Below are 17,568 nucleotides of genomic sequence, written 5' to 3'. Positions count from 1 at the left end.
CTGGCACCGAGCATCAAGGCACATTTTGCTCATCCTTGTCCTCTCCTGCCCCTGCCCATCACCTGCAGCCATCGTCGCAGCCAGGAACATAAGAGCAGCACTGACAGGCCTCCCGGACCCCGCCGTGCTTCCCACGGGTCACATTCTCTGATTTCAGCCTTTGCAGAAGCAGGGGAACCCTGACACCCGTGGGTACAAAGGGAGCAGCCTCGCCGAGCCCTGCAGGACCCTCACCCGGGCAGCGCAGTGCGAGGTGTGAGCACCAGAAGGGTCCCAGTGCTCCCTCTGCATGCCCAACAGCTGCCCCCAAATTTCCCCTCCCTGCTGAGGGAGCAGGGACAGGGGAGGAGGCTCCCACCAGAACCACATCGTCCCAAGCTGTCCCGTCCCTCTCCCATAACACGACGCAGACACCCCACACCGTGCACACTCCCCGGGATGCTCTGGCATCGCCTTTTTTGCCACCAAACAAGCCACCAGGCCCCGGCGGCTGCGAGGAGCCCATCACGGCCCGTCGATTCATTAATCCAGAGAAAACACAGCCCCCTAGTAATGCCCATTGACACATTAACTGCTCCGATCCATCACAGTAACGAGTGCGAGATAACCGCACACCGCAGCGCCTGCAGCGCTCACCTGCCTACATGCAGGGGCTGCGAGCACCCAGACCCCGCGGGGACCCCGTTCCCTGCACCTGGGGGGGCTCAGCTGGGGGCACAGCTCTCTGCAGCTCCTCCTGCCCCTCCGACCACCCAGACCCAAAGCGCAGCCCCCCCAAGGTGCATTCCCAGCCTCTTCTTCACTAGGGGTTGATTTGTGTTGCCTGCTCGGAATGGTAAAACACCAACCCTGGCGCGGGGTAAGCTGTTCCCAGGGGGGCAGGATGCAGCAGCTCAGGGCTCGGCGCTGTCGCCCAGACCCTGCTGGGGATGCTGGAGAGGAGTTGGTTTTCCAGAAGCTCTCAGGGCTGCCTGGCTCCCGGCGCAGCGCCCTGGCCAGGCCTTTGAAGGAGCTACGTGCTCTCCAGCGAGATGCACTCTCCTGAAAAGCTGGCCAGCCGCCCTCCTGCCATTAAAATAAGTGGCAATATTCCCGTGGACTCGGATGCTCACGGGATCGTGCCCAGAGCGCTGTCTCCTGCAGAGCGATCGGGCTGTTGCAGTGATTTCATTTACAGCGAGAGCTGGAGCAGTCGGCATTGTCATTCTGCTCTGGTGCTGGGGAGGGCAGCCCTGGGAGGCACACGGGCACCTCCAACCCCCCCATGTGTGCACACACGGTGCTCAGCCCTCATCTGCACCAGTACTGATGCCATCCCCAGAAACCCAGCCAAAAGGACCCCTGCGTCTTGCTTGTGCTGCAGCTGATGGGGATGGAGCTGTGCTGTGCCCCCCCAGCAGCAACGTCCCAGCCCCAAGAAGGGCTCCAGGACAGTGGCTTTCTGTCCTTGGGGTCTGTGAGCTATCTCCAAAAGGTTCTGAAGAAGAGGCTGAGGAAAACAGGCTGATGCAGGACATGTCTGTCCCGGGGATGTTTAGGGGTGCACAGGTGGAGCAGTGAGGATTTTCCATCCTGGCTGCCAGGGCAAGGATGCACCCAGGGGTTATTTGGCCCAATTCATGGGCAGAGATGCACGGGCAGGAGCAGAATCTGTACCCATCAGTGCCCAGGTTCACCAAGCCCTGGGGGAGGCCAGGAGCCCCCCACCTGCCCCAGCACAGAAGAGCCTTGGGGCAGACCCTGGGCATGCACAAAACCAGGGCTGAGGGGGCTGCAGCCCCCGTGGGATAAGCCAGGCACAAATCCCCTCACCAAAAGGAGCTCTTGGAGGTGCCCCAAGGTCAGCTTTATCCTCACAGCTCCGGGTTGGGCGAAGCCTCCACCACAGGGGGATTTCAGAGACACGTGCTCTGCCTTCGAGGTGAAATGAGGGCTTCTCGAAGAAGGATTGGAGTCCTACTGCACGGGACAAGGCTGTGCCCTAGCACGGCCCCAGGCACAGGGACACGCAGCCAAGCTGCTCTGCTTTGCCCAGGCCCCGAGGAATTGCTGGGGGAAGGTCTCTGAGCTAAATTACACAAGAACCTGGGTTTCTGCGTCACCCAAGCTGCTCCAGCATCTGGGGGTGCTCGGTGCTCATCGCCCTGGTGCAGCCACCACGATCTGGCACAAACAGGGACTTTGGAGCCACGGGGTGAGGCAGGACTTTGGGCACTTCCCTCCTTTCCTCCACCTGTGCTACTGTGTGGGAAAAGCCACTGTATCAAATGAAGTCACCAAAAAAGCAGTGAGGAGCAGCAGCTTCCCATGGGGCTGACAGCTCCTCCTCCACCTGTGGGAAAGCTCTGATGGAAAATATTCATATCCAGCCCCCCCAGCCCTGGGGAGCCAGGAGCTGAGGTCCGGGGGATGCTCCTGCAGCCAGCAGCATCTCCCCTCTTTTCCCCGAGCCTCACAGACCGCACATCTCCATCTCTCACCATCTCCTCCCCGCCCTCAGCCAGGAGCCAAAATATCATCAGCGCTCGTGTCACCATCACGAATGTCAAATTACAATTAACATTTAGAAACCCCGGCTCAGCCCGATGCTGCTGAGATTCCCAGCACGATAGGAAAGGGCACGGCGAGCGGGGAGGGTGCGAGCACCGGGGGCAGGCGGGGGACAGCCCGGGGATAACGGGAGAGCAGCACATGTGTGGGGTTACCCCATGTGTGCCTGGGGCCATCCCAAAAGCAGCTCTGCTCATCCCCCAAAAGTCGCTGCCGCAGTCAGTGCGTGTCCTCGGGTCAGGGTCCTTCCAAAGATGATCAGATACTTCGGGAGAGGTCAATACTGCCAGCAAATGGATGCAGAGCCATCCTCTGCGGGATCAATACGGCTCCGTCAGCCTCAAAGCAGGAGGAATTAAACAAGTCGCTGCCTCTCCCGTCCTGGAAGCAGGGTTGGAGGAGCACCCCCCAGCCCCAGCTCCGCACTCACCTCCATCCAGGGGCTGCAAAGAGCTCCAGCACCTCCACCAGCACCAGCACCCTTACCCTGACCCTCCAGGGCTCTGGCACACGCTGACCCCATGGCACAGCAGGGACAGGAGCACATCCCCAGCCCCAGGAGCTCGGGGCAGGATTGGGGCCAGCAGCTGATGCTTCCCCTTCTCCCCAGCAGCCTGCAGGCAGTGGAGCAGGAGGACAGCCCCTGCCTGAGCAGCAGCCAGCCTGGCTCCCCTCCAGCCGGGAAGGTCACCGCATCCACCGCCAGCATCACCGGGCGCAACCGGGGAGACGCGCTGCTTGCGAGCTTTATTTTATTTTTCCAAGATAGGAGAAAACACGAAACCGCATCTTATGGACTGGACTCACCGGCTCGGCTCTGCAGAAGTGCCTGAATAATTTATGGCCGAGCCACCTCCTCCTCCTTCCTCTCCGCGGGTCACTCAGGCCAAGGAGGCGCAGGCACGGGCAGCGCGCCCGGCCCCTTCTGTCTGTGGGCTGTGTGCTCCCAGCGCTGCCTTGGGCTTCATTCCCCGCTGGTTGGGAGGGTGGGGAGAATAAATCTTTAATTCAAAGTGAAATATTAATAGAACCGCAATTAGCTGTAATATCTCCACAATTAAAAAAGCAGAAGTCCCAGCAAGAGCTGTTTTCCTGTGGATTTATAGAAAAATGGGTTTGCAGGGTGGGACGGGGAACCGGGGATGCTTTTTGGGTGTCACCGATGGTCCCTGGGGGAAACGCGGCCGGGAGGAGCAGAGAGGGAGGGCTGCAGGCAGGTCAAGGGCTCCCCAGTGGTGCCGGTGACGCAGGAGGAAGCCAAAGTCCGATCTGTGAGAAAAGAAGAGGAGGAGGAGAAAGATTTCAGAGGGAAAGAAACACAGAAGAACACGCTGACACTTTTGTCCTGCTCCCTGGGGTGGTGATTGTTGGGTTTTTGCTTTGTTGTTTTTTTGTTGATTTTTTTTTTTTTCAGCAAAAGGAAGGTTTTCACTGACGTCAGGCTGCAATGAACCTCAAAGCGAGGACAGAGAGCCGGAAGACTCTCCGCTGGAAGTTCGCAGGCTCTCGGGATGGATTTCAGCAACCACGGGGCCTGTGCCCAGCAGGGCACCCCGGGCTCACCCCCGCAGCCCCTCGCGGCTGTTTGCCAGCTGAAGGCACAAAAACCACTCGCAAAAGAGACGTTGAAGCTTTCCTGTGCTGGGTAATTAGAGGCTGAGCTGTGATTTACTGAAGAAAGGAGGGGAAAAAAAAATTGCAAAACAAAAACAAGCAAAATAATTCAGCGTGCCCAAAAAATACATAAATTATAGGCCCGAGGAAAAAAAAATAAAAAAGAAACAGCCTTGGATTTCTTTCCACAAGAAAGAGACTCCTACACACAAACAGCACATGAATATGGGTAATAGATATGGATATTTCAGAGAGCGAAAATGGTACTGACTGCGCTCTTATTGGATCAACACTCACACATCGAGTCCATGTTTCTCTCGAGGAGTGGGGATAATGGGATGCCGAATGTCAGACCATTTTAAATATATATAAAACTCATTATACGCTTCATGACTAACCAGATTTTGATGGAAAGAGTTGCATTTTAAAGAAATGGGAGGGGTGGGGGGAGAAAAAAGGCAGCCCATCCGGGCTTGCGGGGAGGAATTAGCAATGAAAGAGGGATGATTCGTCTGCAGGCTGTGAGCGACAACCCCTCCTCCTCGCGAGGAAGGCTGCTGCGGCTGTGCCAGCCCCCTGGCAGCCCCCCCAGCCCAACAACCTCCCCATTCAGGGGGGCTCCAAGCCCCCTCCAGCAGTTTTCCAGCACCCTGGAGCCCGCGTCCTGCCCAGCCGATGCAGGACCCCCAGGAAAATGCTGCTTGAGGCCCCAGCCTGCCTCTTTGCTGGAGACCACTGAGGAGGGGACCTCCCTAGGCTCGTGGGCTTCTCCCCAAGTCCCCCATGCCAGCACCGAGGGGACGGGGTGAGCCTGGGGGTCCCAAACCTGCTCCTATGTGAGCAGCCGAGGGCCACAGCAAGCTCCGCTGCTTGGCAGCAATGCCCATCCCTGGCCAAACCCCCTCCAGCTGCAATGCTAGAGCCACTTCTTGGGGTTTATTCCTCTCTCCTGCATACATTCAGCCTAAAAAAATCCCTCCTTGTGCCTCTTTGTCCCCATAGCGAAGGAGGACAAAGGAATGGTGCCTGGGTTTCGAGGCACAGCGGTGCTGGAGCTGCTCTCCCAACCCAGAGATGGAAGCGCCCGCACTCTTTTCTTCTGCAACACTCCCACCTAATGGCAGGAAAGCCAACAAAACGAGAGCCAGCAGCACCCAGCAGAGCCACCCGGCACCCCACTGAGCACCCCGAGGTGCTGGGCAGAGGCCGGCATAGCTCGGTGCACCTCTGGGCTCAGACAGCAGCAAAAACACCCGCGGGCATCGCAGGGTCTGCACCACCGGCAGGCACCAGAGGCTCCAGCAACACCGAGTTGGGCTCACTGAAGGAACAAAGCTGACTTCCCGATAGGAATGAGCCCACGAATCCAGCGTGCAGGGCAGGGATTGTGCTGAGGTTTCATCACACGCTTTGCAACAGTTTGTCTCTGCCATCAGCCGCCCCCCAAAACTCCCCGCTCACCCCAAAACCTGCACCCACGCGTTGTGCCCAGCCAGGCCATGCCCGGCACACCGAGCACTGCCCGGGGACCAAAGCCATGACCCCCATAAATGCCCCTTTTCCACCCCCACCCAGCAGCTTTCAGCTGGCTCCAGCCTTTGAGTGATGTTTTGCTTCCCTCTTGTGGCTGCTGCCCTGGCACAGCTGCACTGGGAAGGGGAATGGGGTCTGGGAGCACAGCTTGAACCCCACACACGTGCCCAGGAGAGCAGGAAGGAAGCCGAATTGGGTGAATTGGTCCCATCCCAGCCACAACGATGGCTCACAGGCAAGGACAAGAGGAGATACTGCCCAGTTTGCTGGGGATCCCTCAAAACCCAGCTGCCAACCTGCGTGAGCTGAGTGCTCGGTGGCACAAAAGGCACTGGGTTATTTTACCCAACACCAGCATGAGACAGGCTGGGATGCTCCAAATAAGGCTCCAGGTCTGTTCTTGTCTGCCCAGGCTAGCACTAAGACAAAACACATTGATTTTTTTTTTTTTTTTACCCCCCTTCCTAACAGTATCAGAGGCTGAAGAAGTTCCCAAATGCAAAGAACAATGGCAAGCGGACCTAGCTCTCACCCCCCTGCCTCCCCAGGTTGCTCTCACCCTCCTTAGAAAGCCAGAAGGGAAAAGAAAGAAGGGATTTTTTTAGAGGAACGACGTTTTCTGCGCCGTGAGCACGGGGCCACGCAGCAGTGGTGGCTTTGACGCTTCCCCAGCTAACGCTGAGCGACAGCAAGCGCCCGCAGCACGCTGCCGCTGCCTCCCCGCTGACACCCGGCCGGCCCTCACCCCGTGCTAACACCCCTTAAAGAGTCCTTAAAAATAAAATAAAATAAATAAAATAAATAAAATAAATAAAATAAATAAAATAAATAAAATAGTTTTGGTGGGTTTATTGGTTTTGGAGGACTCTTTGTCAGAGGGCGAGCGTTCGCTCAGCTCAGACCCAGTGATGTGGCTGGGGCTGGTTTGGGTAGGCGGTTCCTCCAAATTTGGGGTCTAAATGATAGAAAAACAAGAAAAGCCACGGCACAAATGACCTTGGAAATTTCTTGTTATGCACCATTAGCACCTTTTCTATGCTGGTGCTGGAGCAGGAGCTACTCCTGGAGCCGCAGAGGTGACACAAACTCATCACACCCGTGCTCAGGTAGTCGGGGAGCGACCGAGCCTGGAAGACGCCGCTCCCAGCCCCTCTCTTCCCTCCTGGCCGCGGCTGGGAGCCGAAGCTGCCGTCCTGCTCCGAAGGCACGAGGCCAGCAAGGATCAAGCCCCAGAGGGACACGGAGCAGGACCCAAGCCGCAGAGCTGCCTAACAAGCCAGCAGCACTAATGTCATTAGCGCTGCCGCCTATTTTGGGCCATTGCACAAAGCAGAAACCACTTTAATCTGCAGTTAAAGCAGAGCCGGTGGCAGCGAGCAGGGGCTTTTATTCCCATCTTATTTTTAGGAGTTTCATCTGGCAGCAAGAGCCCGGCTTGGCACTGGGCATCTGCGGACCCAGCATGCCACATCCCAGGAGGCCAGCACCGTTCCCCAGGCCTGGGGAGGTTCCCAAAAAAAAGGGGAGCTCAGCTTTGCTTGGGCTTCCACGTGGATGCAGGAGGGTTTTTTCCACCTACAGTTCCTGTGGGCAGCTGGAATCTCTCTTAAAAAAAAAAAAAAAAAAAGGAGCCAGAAGAAGGAGAGAGCACATTTGGTGGTAAAATTAACTGTGACAGCCAGACAGCACACACTTCCCCTGCACCAACAGGACAATTAGAGGAAAATCTTTACGTTTTAACGAACACGAAAGCCTCTGGTGGTGCAGAGTTAATTCCCCTCAGCCCTGCCAGAGCAGACAGGCAGCAGGACACCCGTGGGGATGGGGCAGAGCGGGAGCAGCACATTGCACTGGGAGAGGTGCAGGGTGCTGGGGGGAGCCGGTGCTGAGCAGCAGCATCCTGAGCCCACAGCAGGTCGTGAGGACGCACAGGAGATGGGGAAGAGCCAGGAAGGCTGCGTGGAGCAGGGAATGGCTGTGACTGCCGTGCTTCTCCCCTCCAGCTACCTGGGGAGCCGTGGTGCCTCTCCCAGGGATCCCCAAGCCATCGGCTGTGATGCTCTTCCCAAACCCAGCCACGTGCAGAGCTTCCCTGCTCACTACGCAGGCACCAACCTGCTCTGCTTGGAAGCAAAGAGCCCTATATCAGGACAGGGCTGCACCTCCCAATGAGGGCAGCCTTGCCCCGAGCCCCCCTCTGCCACTTGGGACCCCCGGCACCAGGTCAGCACCACGGCAGCACTGAGCCCCTCTGTGGGAGCTGGCCCTGCCAAAATAGCGCCCGCCTGCTCCTCCCAGCTCCTCCATAATTCATGCGACATCCTCCTGAAAGAAATATCCTCCTCAGGCATGAAATATTCATGGCCCCATACTTTGCAAGGAGACACTGCCTTCCTTGGAGCGCGACCAAGCAGGCAGGGCTCGCACGGATTTGCTTTTGCAGGAGTAATTACATCGCTCGTCAACCGGGTGCTGCAACGAGAGGGGCTGCACTGGGGAGGTATCGGGCAGCGTGTCCCACCCCGTGCAAGAAATCTGCTTTTGGAGGAGGCACAAGGGGGCTCGCACAGCTCACCAGGGAGCCCCAGCCCCGTTCAGCTGCACAACATTGAAGGAAAGCAGAGGCATCCGTCCCCCAGGGCTTGGAGCATCGCTGTAGTGCCTCCACGAGCATTATTTGACAACAAGCATCAGTCCCAGCCCCACGGGACTTTCCTAGCGGGACCCAGAGGGGATGGCACAGCCCTAAGGGTGGCTTCAGTGGGGAAGTTGCTGTGGGGGCACAACGGGGTGGAAGATGCATGGGGACAGGCGAGCACCACACAGAAAGGGATGCGCGACGAAACCCCAGCACGGGTCCCCACTGGGCAGCCCCTCAGCTGCACTTGAAAAGCCATCTGTTAGGTGCTGCCGTGTGCCGCGTTAATAGTTAAACATGCTTTTAATTTAAATACACTACTGCATTTTTATAATAAAAAACCTGCAGTTTCCCTGAGGCAATGTGAGGTGTCCCGGGGTCACCCCAGTGTGGCTGGGGACAGCACGGGGCAGGATGCGGGCCTGGGGCTGGGGGAATTTGGTGATGCTCCACAGGGGCGAGCAGGGCAGGGGCCTGGCCACGATTGCCCTCCTTCATCCCTCACGGGCAGCTTCCCAGTTTTATTGTCATCACTGCTGGCTTTTTCACTTTCCCAGCCCTGGCAGCACCACCAGGTCCTGGGGATGGAGCAGCCCGGCCAGGTGCATCCCCCAGAGCAGGCAGCCGTGGAGGAACCCAGCTCCAAGGAACATTTTGGGGCAGCGTGGGCCCCCTGCCCCAGCCCAGGACCCGCTCACAGCTCAGCATCCCTCCAGCTTTCAGGCAGCAGTGGCTCCCCCCAGCAGCCTTTTCCTTCTTTCCGTGGTGCTTTGCTGAAGTTGCAGCCCTCGCAGGGAGCTCATCAGCACTGCACCTCTAAGTTTAGGGACAGCACCATCAGCCGAGGATGCTTTCGAGGCGGAGAGAAGAGCTTCCTACAGACAGACTGTCCCAACGTGGCTCTGAAAATGAACACACAAATAAAAATCACCCTTCGAACCCAATCCATCCCCAGGCAATAAATCAAGCCCTTGCCCCAAGACATCCTGGCACCCAGATGTGCCCAGCAGTGCCAGCCCTAGGGGCAGGGAGGGGACACCACCAGGTACACCAGGGCACACAGGGACAGGACGAGAAGCAGAGCCCCCCCTCACCCCCCCAGTCGGTGGCCCAGGGCGCGTTAACCACCGCCGCCTGGGGACAAACCCACGCTCGAGCAGCAGCACGCATTTAATTAATCCCATCTTGTCCAGCATGATATGAGCTATAATAAAACATGGCCCAGATTTCATGGTTCCTCACATAGTAAGCCAATTAATAATAATAAAAAATAATAAAAAAATAAAAGCCTGAACATGAAGCCTGCCTCCGTCAGCCAGCCCTCACCCTCCAGCCCCCCAGCTGAGGCACTGCAGCTCTTTGCACCCCAATAAGGGGGCCTGGGGGGGATTCCCCAATGCATTGGTTGTAGCAGGGTCCAGAAAAGCCCCCCCTCCACCCCTGGGGGGTGATGCTGGGTGCTGGGCCCTGCTGTGAGGTGTTTTGGTGGTGGGGAGAGAGGAGGGGGCTGGTGAGCAGCAGGGGAGGGGGCTCGGCACAGCGCTTGGGTCTCTGCTGAGCGGTGAAAATGGATCCGGGGAAATCTGCGCACCCGGGATCGATTCAGCCTTGGCCAGGTCCCGAGGTGGTTTCGGGTGGCTTCTGCAGGAGCGCTGCCAGCCCAGGCTGGGCTCCCTACCCCCAGGGACCTGGTGCCAGCACCCAGCCTGGGGGGACCCAGCACAGAGCCCCCTCAGAGCGGGCATCGCTACCAAAAACCCCCCTGACACCCCCATCCCCCAGGTGCTGCCCGCCCAGGGGCTGCACACCGCATCCCGCAGCTGCGCTCCCCACATCAGTCCCAGAGCTGGACCCGGCATCTCGCAGCCCCAAATTTCCAGCAAAAGCCACCAGTGCCTTCCTGTGGCTGCCGCCCTCACTGCAGCCGTGCAGCGGGCCGGATCCAGCCTTGTGAGAAAGGGAGGAAGGGATCTGGGGTTGCCCGCTGCCTGGCACCCAGCTGCTCTGGGGATGGGGAGCAGCTCCTCCTGCCCCACCACACAGCGTGGGGGCACGGATATCCCCCACAAGGGTCACCCACAGGCAGCGGGGACACGAGCCAGCTCCTCCAGCACTCCCACCAGGAGCCTTCCCCAAATCCCTGGGGAAAATCCCCCGCTCCCAGCCCACGGGCTGCACGCGCTCTACCCAAGGCTGCCGCGCAGCAGGGACCTCCAGGTACCCACCGAATCTGTGCTTTTATTTAAGGACAGCATCCAGCTGCCGGCCCACGGCCACATTGTTTTGGGCTCGTTTCTCCCCCAGAGAGGGGTTCTGGGGGCATCGGGGCAGGAAAAAAATCTCTTCCCTCGCCCTGCTCCAAGTCACGCCGAGCCGCCCCCCAGCCCGCGCCGTCGTGACGCTCCCCTCCGAGGGGACGCCTCGTCGGGCTCCAGCACCTCCATCCTGATTAGCAGTTGCTAAGCAAGCAATTAATCAGGCCCCCGAGCCGGCAGGGAAGGCGGCTGACAGCCTCGCACACCCCCAGCGAGCCGCTCGGGTGATGGATGGAGGGGACCACAACAGTGTGGGGACCCCCCCCGTGACCCGCTCCCCAGTTTGGGGGCACAGAGGGGTGCGATGCTCAGCCCCACTGCAGCTTGCAGCCTTGCAGAGCCCCCCCCAGCCCCTCACCTCTCACCCCTCGTCCCCCTGCTCGTGTGTCTGTGCTGGTTGAAAGCTGAGCCCCCCCCCCCCCGGAGGTGCCCAGCGGCGCCGTGTAACTGGAGCTGGGAACAGGCAGTGCCCACCCGGCCCCGTTATAGCCGGCCCTAATCCCCTGGCCCCGCTGGGTGTCACGTCTCCCTTGGGACGGGGTCAGGGACACGCCACGTGCCTGGGGTGTCCCCTGCTAGGGGGGGACACGCTCCACGGGGGGGGCAAAAAGGCAAAAAAAAACAGGCCACCCACATGGCTCAGCCCCAGGCACCGCAGCATCGCCACCACCCCCCCCCCCAATCCTTCCCTGTGCCTGGGGGGAGCTGGGGCCAAGGGGACCCAGCCAAAAGCCCCCCCCCGCCCCCAGCAGCTCCCACCCACCCCAGCACCATCCCGCTCCCCCCGCAGGGTGCTGAGCCTCACCCCGACCCCACAGAGCCCCATAGGGCAGGCTGTGGGGCAGGGCCAGCTCCTGCCCACCCTGCTTTTAAAGGGGGCACCTGGGCTCCCCCACCCCCTCACCCCAGCCCCCTGCGTGCCTCAGTTTCCCCCCCCCCCCCGCCCTACAAAGCCCCAGCCCGGCTGCGGGGTCTCCTGTCCCCGTTAGATGGCAGCAGGGATCCGCGGTGCCACCGGCCCCAGCCTCGGGGGCGCCGCCAGGGTCGCCAGGATCCGGCCACCCCCAGCCTCCCCCCCCCAAAAAAAAAAAAAAGCTGCCCCAGGGGGGCCGCATCCTGCCCTCTGGTGCTGAGGACACCGGCTGGGTTGGTGCAGGACGCCTCGTCCATCCCGGCCACGCCGCGTTTTGCCTCATTTATTGTCCCAGCCGGTGCCAAACCCGTCACCCACCGCCACCCACCTCCCCCCAAGGCACCCAAAAGAGGGGTCCATGAGGCACAGCACCCAAAAGCGGGGCTGCTCCGGCTCACACCCGAAGCCAGCTCGGCTCCGTCCCTGCTCCATCACCTCCGGCATCGCCTCCTCCTCCTCCTCCTCCTTCAGCCTCCGTGGCCACCCCGAGCCCCCGCAGTGGGGCCACCGCCAGCGGCTGAGTCAGGCGTGAGCAGCACCTGAGTCACGGGCACCCAGGGAAGTCCCCCGGTCCCTGGTGCTTTTCCAACCGGAGCTGAGTAAAAGGGAAAGCGTCGAGGGATTTGGCTGGGCAGGATGCTCACGGGGAGCCCCGGCAAGGAGCAGCCTCCCCCCCCCCCCAGCGTGTCCCCCTTGGTCACTGTGGGCTCGGGGTCACGGGTGCACCAGGAGAAGCCATCGGTGTGCTCGTGGTGGGGACAGTGCCGGGGGTGTCCTCGCCCAGGGGAATGCAGAGAGAAAAAACCCACAGGGAAGGAAAAGTGGCCCCAAGCCCGTGCCCTGGGCTGAGTGTCCTATCCCTGAGCTCCCTGTGGTGCCAGCCCCAAAATCTGGGTGCCCCTGGGGACAGCTCCTGGTGGCTTTTCCACTCGGGGCAGGCTGAGGAGCAGGGGAGGGGGGAGCCCTTCTGCACCCCACAGTGCCTGTGGGGACTCGAGATAACCCAGGGATGGAGGAGCCAGCCCTGCTGAAGAGCAGGAAAAATGCGTCCCCTGTCCCTTGCCCCGAGTGCCACCCAGCACGTCCTCCAGCCCCCTGCAGCCCCCTGCACCAGGGTCCCCCACCCCTTGCCCCCCCTGCCCCCACCCCTTGCAGCACCTCCCACGTTGCCCCGATCCCCACCTAAGATGCTGCTGCCGGCCCCTGCGGGCTTCTCTGCTGCCCTGTTTAGTTTGGCCGTGCCACTTGCAATAAAATACCTTGATTAAAAAAAAATAAGGCCGGCAGCCCCCCCCCCCCGTGCGAGCCAGACAGCAAGCCCTCAATTAATGACCCCTCGCATTCTCCTCCTGCGTTCCCGTTCCCCTGTTAATGATTTACAGCATTTCCTCCCTGGCTTTTTTTTTTACAAGGCTTTGTTAGTCCCCAGCCCTGGGGCTGCGGGGGGAGAGGGATTTGGGGGCCGGAGGGGGGGGGGGTGCAGGTATTTCCTCACCCACCACAAACCCTGGTGTCCCCGGGGAGGGTCGGAGCGCGGCGTTGGGGAGCTCTCAGCCCGCAGATGAGGGGCTGGGGGGTGAAGGAGATGCCGGGGCCCCCACTGATGGCCAAGGGCCATGTCCCTGCGAGGATGCTGCCGTGGGCAGGGGGTGGCACGAGGCTCAGCTCCCGGTGCTCCCTGATTTACACCAGCCCTTTGGGGCAGGAGCGAGGCGAGGCAGGACCCCGGCTGGGCCGGTGGCCGCACGCACACCTGAGCCCCGGCACGCTCGGGACACGGCGCCGAAGCGCGGGGCGAGCTGGGAAGGGGCCAGGGCAGCCCCCCCTCAGCCCAGAGCTGGGCTTTGTGCTCAGCAGGCAGCCCGGAGGAGGTTTCATGTTACTGGGAAGCTGGGATGGCGGCGTGTTCCCGGGCAGCGCGCGGACAAAAGGCCATTGTGCGCCGCGGGGCTCCCCCAGCCATGGCGCAGCCCCAGCGCTTCCCACAGCCCCGCCAGGGGCCCGAAAGGAGCAGCCCCCCCCCCCGACCCCAGGCCACCAAGGTGGCACGGCCGGTGGCCAAAGAGCGTGGGGCACCTGCCTGCGGGGCGCTGGGCAGCCAATGGGGTGCAGGAGCCCCCCTGGGATGGCTCCACTAAGGGGCTCTCCGGTTGTCCGAGCGCACCGAGCTGGAGCAGCTCCCTGCCCTGTCCGAAATACCCAAAATGTGCCCTCGCCATCCCGAGGGATGGGGACAGTGGGGTGGCACCCGCTGGGCCACTCAGGTTAAACTGAAGCCGGCTGCAGCCAAGCACGGGTGCCAGCCTGGGAAATGTCCCTATGGGTGCCAGCCTGGGACGTGTCCCCAGGGGTGCCAGCAGTTTGGGGTGTGCACCCACACACCCTGGCCACAGCCGCACATCCCCACGTGAGCAGGAGCCACTTTCTGTCCCCACCAGCCCGTCCCATGACACACACCTCCTGTGCCTCGCCCCGATCCATGTTTTAGGGGGTTCTGTGCACATTTACACTGACGGGGCTGTGCAGACCACACGGGCAGGCAGCCCCCAGCCCGGGGGCAGGGACCCCTCCGAGCAGACCCTCTCCTCACCACCCCACTCCCAGAGGCAGGGATCCAGCCCCATCACCAGCTGGTTGCAAGCACAAAAAGGCAGCGAGTGCTGCAGGGAACCCCGTGACTCCTCACCGAGCCGTCCCCAGGGTGGCTTCCCAACAGAGCTTTCAAAACAAGGCAGCACCTGACAGCCTTGGCTCAGCCCGGGCGGATTTGGCCCCTTCTTACCAGGCACAAAGGGCACGTGCGCTCTCCGTCAGCCCAGCCCCTTGGCGCTGGAGGGCTGGTTCGGGATTTTCCCTTCCTTCCCTTCCAACCTTGCCCCAGCCTGGGCTGGGCATAGACCTCGAGCACACCCACAGCACCCTTCACCCCAGCACTCAGGCCCTTTCCCTCCCAGGGGTTAATTATTGATTGCAGCCGGTCATAAATATTGCAGCAGGGATTCGCGAGGAAGCTCCGAGGTGATGGCGATGCCTTTCTATGGTGCAGGCAGGGGAAGGTTTCCCTTGGGTATCAGATTTGGGGGTCCCCGGTCCTGGTGCTCCCCCAAAGGGCCTGGGCAAGCTCCTCTGCTTTGTGGAGGGAGGAGAAATGTTTCTCCTCATCCGCTGGGAGCTCTTCAGGACATGGAGAAGTCGCCCCAGGAGGGTGAGGACGCTGTGCCCCGGCGATGCCCTCCTGGGACAGGAGCTCCATGGGGAGGAAGAGTTCAGGCCCCGCAGTGCCTTGAGAAGGTCAGGGCTGGCGTGATGCTCACCTTAACACCCTGAGCAAGAATTAACGAAGGTGGTTAATTACCTTGGCCCTTCTTTGTGCAGCCACCGCTGCTCGAGCAGCTTTGGGGTAAAACCAGCTGGAAACGCGAGGTCCCCGCAGGCACAGGAGGGGTGCTGCCTCTCGTAGCACCAGAACGGGACAGTGCAGGGGGATGCTCAGTGCTCGGGGTGCAGCAGAGGACCCCCCCCAGCCAGCAAAGTCCCAGCGAGCAGCGATGCTGAGCCCCCAACCCCATGAAGGACCCCACAGCACCCCATACCCCGCAGCCAGGCATCACCACAGGCGAGAGGAGCCCTTTGGTGCTGGACACAGCCCCCCAAAATCCCGGACCCTCTGATCCACACGTTTGGGTGCCATGAGGACACTTGTACCCGTCTCCACAAGGCCCAGGACCACGAGGATTAATTAAACTTGTTCAAGAGGGCTTTTGAGGTGACAAATAATTATTCCGGTAGCCTTCCAATTACCCAGCGACCTGGGCTGGGATATTTTTCCAGAGCTGCCTTAGAGGATCTGGATTCCCTTTTCCCAGGGAAATTAGGGGGAATTAGGCACCCAAATCCCCAGCACGGCTTTGTGGGGCTTGGTGGCACTCGCTGGGACAGGGTGGCCATGGGACAAGGGGACACTGTGCCTCCCGTGTCCCCCCCCGAGGCAGGGCGACAGCAGGCGATCAGAGCAGTGAAGAAGCAGGTAATGATTATTTCTCTGGAAATATTGGCTAGAAAAATCGGGATTATCAGCAATGCACACGTGTCCCCTGCCTGCCCCGCATGGTGCAGACGTCCCCGCATCCTGCACGCTCAGGACTCTCAAAAGCAGAAGCACTGAGCCTATGATTTATCGGGTGCTGCAGGAATTTGTCCCCGGAATGAGGCTCCAGGAACACAGGGATAAACCTGCCCCGGAGGGTGAGGAGGAAGGAGAGGGTTGAACAAATTACAGCCGGCCTCAGTGGGTACGGGGCCGCTCGGCCACATGGGGTATCACGATCAACAGGGAACAAAGCCCGGAGGGGAAACAAAGGCCCCATCCCCTCCCACAGTGCCCATCCCGTCCCCAGCAAACCCGTGACGGGGTGACAAGGACCAGGCTGGGGACACCCCCACCCGTGTCCCAAGGGGTCTCCCAGCTCGGTTGGCTCACCTGGGTTATTTGGGGTTGCTCACCCCAGCACCAACAGCCCGGCACGGCGCACGTGGAGCCCCTGCACTGCGCTCACCCAGGAGGGGGGGAGAAAAACCCCACTTCTGGTAGCACCGTTTCCAGCTGTTTTTGCTTTCTGGGCTCACTGCAGAATTGTTGAGTGCTTTTTTTGCAGATTTTTGAACGTTGAATTGCAGAATTTTTGCATTTTGCAATGTTTTTGCAAACTGCAGAACACAAACCTCGCCGGTCCCGCTCCCAAACCCCGCCTCGGCGGCAGCGTCTCTTCTGGCTTTCAGCCGGGAAAGCTGCAGAAACAAAAGTGAAAACAAGCGGCAGGATGGCAACAGCCAGGTGCGGCTCTGCCCAGCTCGGAGCAGCCCCCCCAGCACTCAGCCCCCCTCCTTTCAGCACGGGGAGCTCGGGGCAGCGGGCACTGCCCCATGTCCCCCCCGCGGGTCACCGCGTGCGCAGACCTCTCCGTGGTGCGCTGCCAGGCCACTTCCCTTCCTTCCACAACCCTCCCCCCAGTAAGCCACCCTCTGTACTCCCAAACTTGCTCAGAACAACAAAAAAAGTCCCCCTTTTCCCCCCAGAAAAACCCACTTCCCGATTTCCCCCCGCTGCACGCAGCTTCCCATCCCAGCACCGCTCCCGGCTGCGGGGCGCACCTGGCCGGGGATTTTTTGGAGACGGCCGCGGCTTTGCTTCGAACATGGAGTGACCCACGCAGAGCAGCCCCTGGGTGCAAAGCCACCGCGAAGGCAGCTCCCAGAGCCCTCCCCAGGGGTGAGCAAGAAATTGCCAAAAGTTTCGGTGACCGAGAACCGACAGCCCCGGTTGTTCGCGCCCCCCCGGCGCTGCTCTCCGGTTACAGCCACTCACCGCCGGCGCAGAAGAAATAACGAGGGATATTAATAACAGCAGTCCTCAGCCAGGGACAGAAACCAAATTCCTCGCCGGGCTCGCAGCAAAGAGGGGAAGCCCGAGCACGCCCATGGGCAGGTTTGGGGCAGCCGAAGGCACCGCAGCACACGGTGCTTGGCTGGGGCCGCCTGCTAAAGGGGAATGCTGATTTTAGCCAAAAAAAAAAAAAAATAATGTTTGGGGCTTGCAAGCAGCACCTTACCTGGATGCAAGGCCCTCGGATGGAGGGGACGCAGCGCGGTCGCCATCTCAGGGAGCTGCAGCCGGGCTCAGCCCCAAAATGCAGCGCTGCAAACGGGGCAATGCCTCCGCTGGCAGGCATTTGGAAAAGGGTCGGCTCCTCGCAGGGCTTTTTTCCCCTCCTTTGCATTCATTTTTCAGAAAGGGACACGGCTTTGGTTGTGTTTCAGACAGGAGCCGCCAAGGGAGTTTGCAGGGGGGTTTAAATCCAAGCAGCATTTAGCAAAGAGGTGCCACGAGCCTTGCGCAGCTGGATTTGGTTCTTGCCATGTCGCAAACCTTCCCCGCCGAAGTTTTGCGCACGCAGACACCAGCGCTGCTGGGCTTCACGTTGTTAAGGATGCTTTTTTTAAACAAA

At 60.5% G+C, this 17,568-nt stretch overlaps 1 long non-coding RNA gene across 3 annotated transcripts; it reads right to left on the bottom strand.

Moving 5' to 3' along the window:
* Positions 1-3,310: 3,310 nt before the first annotated feature.
* On the bottom strand, positions 3,311-16,914 carry LOC311219053. 3 transcript variants are annotated; one of them, XR_014619144.1, is made up of 3 exons: positions 16,715-16,914; positions 16,044-16,351; positions 3,311-9,237 (listed from the first exon to the last, which is right to left on the bottom strand). It is a non-coding gene; the product is annotated as an uncharacterized lncRNA (long non-coding RNA). The 3 variants fall into 3 exon arrangements; XR_014619145.1 differs by having other exon boundaries at positions 3,311-3,819; XR_014619146.1 differs by lacking the exon at positions 3,311-9,237 and adding an exon at positions 14,027-14,886.
* Positions 16,915-17,568: the final 654 nt, after the last annotated feature.

This window comes from Netta rufina (assembly GCF_964035555.1).
Source record: "Netta rufina genome assembly, chromosome: 26".
Lineage (NCBI taxonomy): Eukaryota > Metazoa > Chordata > Aves > Anseriformes > Anatidae > Netta > Netta rufina.
Note: the sequence above shows the minus strand (reverse complement) of the source record. Positions and strands in the feature narration are given on the sequence as shown.